This window comes from Lacerta agilis, chromosome 4 (genome assembly GCF_009819535.1).
Source record: "Lacerta agilis isolate rLacAgi1 chromosome 4, rLacAgi1.pri, whole genome shotgun sequence".
NCBI classification, from domain to species: domain Eukaryota; kingdom Metazoa; phylum Chordata; class Lepidosauria; order Squamata; family Lacertidae; genus Lacerta; species Lacerta agilis.
The window spans coordinates 75454210-75460209 of record NC_046315.1 but is presented as its reverse complement, the minus strand read 5'-3'; positions in this window follow the sequence as shown (position 1 = coordinate 75460209).

Sequence of the window (6000 nt, the reverse complement as noted above, 5' to 3'; positions counted from 1 at the left end):
CATGTTAGTAGCTTCGAGAACACTGTCCAACCATCTCGTCCTTGGTCGCCCCCTTCTCCTTGTGCCCTCCATCTTTCCCAACATCAGGGTCTTTTCCAGGGAGTCTTCTCTTCTCATGAGGTGGCCAAAGTACTGGAGCCTCAACTTCAGGATCTGTCCTTCTAGTGAGCACTCAGGGCCGATTTCCTTGAGAATGGATAGGTTTGATCTTCTTGCAGTCCATGGGACTCTCAAGAGTCTCCTCCAGCACCATAATTCAAAAGCATCAATTCTTCGGCGATCAGCCTTCTTTATGGTCCAGCTCTCACTTCCATACATTACACTACTGTTTGTAGGCTGTCTTATTTACTTTTTTAAGATGTGGAATTACACTAGTTCCAAGCACTCTTCGCCTAGTGAAACGTGTGAACTCAAGTGGCAATTTAACTATTGGTTGCCATCGCTTCAAGTCGCAAGTGCAAATGGTTCTCTCTCATTTCACTGCCACAAATTTGGAGGGGGAAAAAAACTATCAACATGCTCCATGTAACTCACCAAAATGTTAGAAACTACCTGCCCAGGCAAACTCTGAATAGAAGATGAAAGGATCTGCGTCAGATCGTCAGTTTCCTGAACAAATCAAATCCTAAGGGTGAAAAAACCTGCTCAGCTTATAAAGGCTACACTTGTGACAGCTATGAATTACTGAGTTTTGCTCACAGCTCTTCTTTAATTTGATCTGATAAATTAAACCATACAGAACAGTGACATCCATTGTGAATTAAAGTTCTAAAGGGGGGGGGTCGCTATCGCCAAGGGCATTTCTTAAGTTTCAGTTAAATGCATCTGCTAAAACGTTTTCCATTAATTTATTGTTAAAAACACACACACCACAGAATGCATTTAAGTAAAACTAAATCATACCTAAAAGAGGAATTGCTATGAAACTATGAAAGGACATATCTGAAGGCTGGTGATTCTTCCTGTACAGGTTCCAGAATGAGCAGTGCTCTCAAGCAAACTCTTCTAATCCCCTGATGACAAAATTGATTGACCTTTTTTTTTAGTTTTATTATTTGAAATTTTCAACATAACACAAATTAAAACTAATTATTTATCTCTTCTGGACACTCCCCCCCGGTTTCTAATGTCTCCCCTTTGTTTCCGTACACAAGATGTATAAAGAGACAAAATTCATTGACCTAAATAACATATCTGTGAATTCTGATTGGGGTGGGGAGATTGAATTCCGATTTCCAAAAAAACCAAACTTTTTTTTTTTTAAGTAAGCTATTTTATTAAAGGTATATTTTTATACCTACAGTATATATTTTAGAGGATAGCGTAACTGCAAATACAGATGAAAGGTCCTTTAACGTAGAAAGCATCTCTCGGCGCCACAACCACCTGTTCATAACCCGGAGCTGCCATATTTTGCTGCGACTCAAAGCCAGATCCTATACAGTGCCAGGAAGGCTTTGGGAAAGATGCTCTTGGAAGGAGCCCTTCACGTGTGGCCTCCCTCCTCCCTAACTCACTTCATTTCCCAGAGAGAGAGAAAAAATCATGCAGAGGTTTCTGCTTCCCCTCAGTGTCCCTACTTCCTTCCTTCCTTCCTTGAAGAGAGCAGTTGGCTATGCAGCGACAGCAAGGTGGCCACGAGGCTCCATGAATTGTCACTGGGTTGCATAATGAGGCATGGAGCTCAGCTGGTGCCCAATGATGCTAATCTCTGGTGCCCCTCATGCTATACCACAGGGATGTGAAACCTGTGACCCTCCTGAATACAGCTGGACCATTAAGCTATGCTAGCTGGGATTGAAGGGAGTTGCAGACCCACTCTTGATGTAGTTTTAGAAATACTGTTACAGGCTTAAAAAAAATACATCCCATTCATTTGGGAATCAAAGAAACTTCTGTTCAGGACACAACCACCAATGGCCCTGCAGCAACTTGTTCTGAGCAGGACACCAGTTCCTTCTTATCAGATGCCCTTGGTGCTCCTTTTGAAGCAGTGCCATTAACCATCACCAAGCACATTAAAGCACTGAAACACAATCCAGAAAACAAGAGCACATAAAAGCCTTTTTTTGGTTTTTTTTTTACATCATCCACTCTTGTTTTCACCTGCCCCACCACTCTCAAAAAGGAAACGAAATTGCAAGGGACGAAAACTGTGTTTCAAAGACTGCCAACCTTAATTCTTAAAACATTGGCTAACGCCTGCAATGTTAAGCGAAACACGGATGCAATGCTACTGCAATTTATTCCACATTTCATGGAACTTATATACTCGCCCTGAACCCCTGGCCTACCTGGCGGCGAGGCAGTAAGTCAAGTCCAAAGTTCAAAGTCCAGGGTCAATCCAAGTAAGCAAAGCCTGAAGTCTAGCAGTCAGGATACAGTTCAGAGTCAAACCTAAAGCACAGTCCCTTAGAAGTTCAGGATTATCCAAGCCAAAGTCGATCAACATGGGCAGCCCCTCAGCTCTGCTTCCCTTTTGTGCTCTGCCTGCTGATTGCAGGATCTGGGCTTAATGAGATATATGACCATCACCTGTTCTGAGCCTACTCCAGCTGAAGAATCGCAACCTTCTTCCAGAGCTAGCGAGCCCCACCTGGCCAGCTAAGGAGCTGGGCTGTGAGCTGTTGCCTGCCTCAGTTTCCTAGAGCTCCCCTACCACTCCTCCCTATGCTTCAGATTCCTCTGTGATTATGGTGACAGGGCCCCCTCTGGCTCTGGCTCCTGCTGCGGATTCCTGTGTACTCACCCCCGACTCTCTTGCCATCTTCTGTCACTCTGTACTTCTTTCCCCATCCCCTGCTTGTCCCAGTGTGTCCCGGCTACACCCCTTGCCGGGATCCTCTTCTTCCTCTCCATCGTCCTGCCAGTTCATGACATCGCTGCTTGACTGTAAGAACGAAACCTCAATGCAGTTTGCCACATGCTAAGTGTTCATAAACTGGTTGATAACCCTGGGCCTGTTAAGTATTTTTTTCCTTTTGTTGTCTGGGCAATATGGCACTACCATAGAGAAAGCAAACTGGATGTTCTAGGACATGGTGGCACCTTAAAGACCTTTGCCCAGAACAAGGTTGTATTGAAATGGGTCAGGTCACTGCAGCAAGAGGACAAGGTTTGATGGGGAGGAGCTGGAACCAAGAAAAGTGAAGATGCCAGATGGGACCTCTTATCTCTCAGATCACTCCTCCATCAAACTGAGACACAAAGGAACAGAGCTTAAGTCTCTCTTGTCTAGTTTAGTCATCGTATACATACAAGAGCCATTTCTCCACTTCTCTCGCATTCCAACATACTGGAGACATCATAACTGGAAAGAGTAAAGGATCTACACCAGTGTTTCCCAAACTTGGGTCTCCATCTGGTTTTGGACTAAATTCCCATCATCTCTGACCATACATCCTGCTAACTAGGGATGATGGGAGTTGTAGTCCAACAAACAGCTGGAGACCCAAATTTGGGAAACCCTGATCTACAGAGGGAATAGAGTTGCCACCCCTTCCCTACAATGTTTTTTTCTTTCTTTTACCAAATCCAGTATAGGTGGTCTTTTTGTTTGTGGGAGGTACATTAATGCAAATTACAAAGCTTACTGGCCTGCTTCAATAACTCCCTTTGCCTGCTACTGCTGGCCTCAAGTGTGCTCCCAAACCAGCACTGCCGTGTATTGGTGGGTATTTCTTCGCTGTCTAATCTGGGCAGAAACAGGGGGATGGAGAGGTTGAAAGCAAGGGATAAAGAAAGGGAAGGAAATGGAAGTGGGGAGTCCACTACCCTGCTTGTCAAATTAACATGTGCTTTTATAAAAGCTAACATTTGGTTCCCTTTCTTCAAATTACAACTTGCCTTTATGTGCACGCAAATAAGAATTGTATGGAATAGACATGCACAGTAGGCAAAGCCATAAACATGTGGTAAAAAGCCACCCGTGCTACAGCTTTTCAACCGAGTATTTTAATCACAAATATAGTCAAACTCCAGTCACAGAACTGCGTGGAACTGTTGCTCTTTGTCGCAAGCTGTATGTTTGCAATATAGGAAAATCATGCCTGCGCACCTCTGCTTTAGACTGTGGGTGGCATAATTAACTTGTGCTCATAATTAAGGCCACCAGTCTCATAAAATGTAAGGGAATGGAAACATTTAGCTGTGAGCACACAAAGTTATTGTTACAAAAGTTACCCACAAGCTCTTAATGTGGAAAACCGAAGCACTTGAATAAGCAAACACCCCCTTGTTTTCCACCTAAAGGTAACAATCCCATAATGCAAATTGCCACTGAAGCGGGTTTCTTTCAACATGTGACGCCTAGACCTCTGCAGAGTGGCTGGACCCTTTGAGTTGATAGCAAACGGCAACTTTTTTTTTTTTTGCAACGGGAAGATGGCAGTGATCCAGCCTTGCTTCAGCGACATGCCAGGGTAAAGGTTCTTCTTTGTTTTTGCAAAAGGGTTGGAAGCAAACTAACAAGGACATCTCCCCAGACCAGTTTGCCAGCTAAGCACAGCCCAACAGAGCTGTCAAAAGGAGGGAAACCAGCTCACCAGCAACACAACGGCAGGCAGCATGCTCTTGGGGAAAGAAAATATCTACCCATCTGCTAGTCACCCTATTACTGGCATCACCAGCTTGCAAAAGGGAAGTCATCTGGGGTACTGAATCATGGGGAAGTTGTACATAAAGGCTAATCATTGCTAGCCAAGCTAATATCTCTCCCTGTAATCTTTTCTTTGCCCCAGGGAGCCAAAGGTATACCCACCTTCCTTATAATAATTTGCTTTGAGAAACTAAGGTGCTGGTTTCTACTTCTTCTGTCAAGGTTTCTGGCACAGCCACTGTCAAAGAAACAGGGTAGAGAGGGGTGACTTTAATATCTTGTTCCTGGCAGGAATCTTGTTATGAGGTTTCATGGACAATTTAGGCAGGGGCCGAAAGATTTATTTCCTTATTTCCAGTTACGATAGCACATACATTTTTTAAAGAAGTGCTCATGTATGTGAAACCTGTCCTGTCTACTATATATATTGAATATGAGATAGTGAACAAGTAGGTTGTGCGAGCAGATTAATCAAGAGTTTCATCCTCCTCACTGAATTAAGTAAGACTTACTTTTGTGTAGACATATTTAAGCATTGCAGCCTTCATAGTCAAGTAAGGAATGAACCCAAAGGGGGAGATTGGGGGTGGGGGAATGACTTGCTTTTAGTATGAAGTAAAACTGAAAAGCAATTTCGTTTTGTTGAAGAACTAGGTTCTCGGTGTTGTTTAATTTTGTAGACTTCTTTTTAATATTAAAATGCTCAATACAAATAAAGCACCCCAGAATAATCATGTATCAGTAAGGCACAGTAATAGCCAATAAATACATAGAAGTGACAGCCAACTATGCCTTTGAACGCTGAGTTACCAAACATATAGAAGGCATCCGTCGAAGCGCAAATTAGTGCGGAGCTTGACTTCAGTAACTGAAATCCCCCCCCAATACAGAAATTAGTAAACCAACATTTTAAAAATTCCTGTACAAAAGGAACTATATTTTTTACAAGAGGATAACTCACTGGTGTGAATTTGAGGATGGGATCAGGGCCTTCTCTACCATCCCAGTTTACTGAAAGAAGTGCCAGGGAGCTGGGAAGTAGGCCAGAGACCAAAGATGCTTCTTGATTAACTGACACCACTCAAAGGCTCTCTTTCTCTCTACTGGCAACCGTCCTCTCTCAATGAGAAGAATCCAAGAGGCCTCTGCAACATCAAAAGATATCTCTGGGATATCTTCTCACTAAGCTGCTGGGATGAGGGTCAGGATTTGGTGACCCTCACATTTGGCAGCAAGCGGTCTTCAACGGGGGGTGGGGGGACGGGGATGGACAACTTTATGGCCTGGGAGGATTTGACACCCCCCACAGGTTAAATAATTTGGTCATTAATGGACGAGAAACTGCTTCCAAAAGGGGCTGCATATCGTGAGAGTTAGGGCTGCACACAAAGATCACTGTCAGC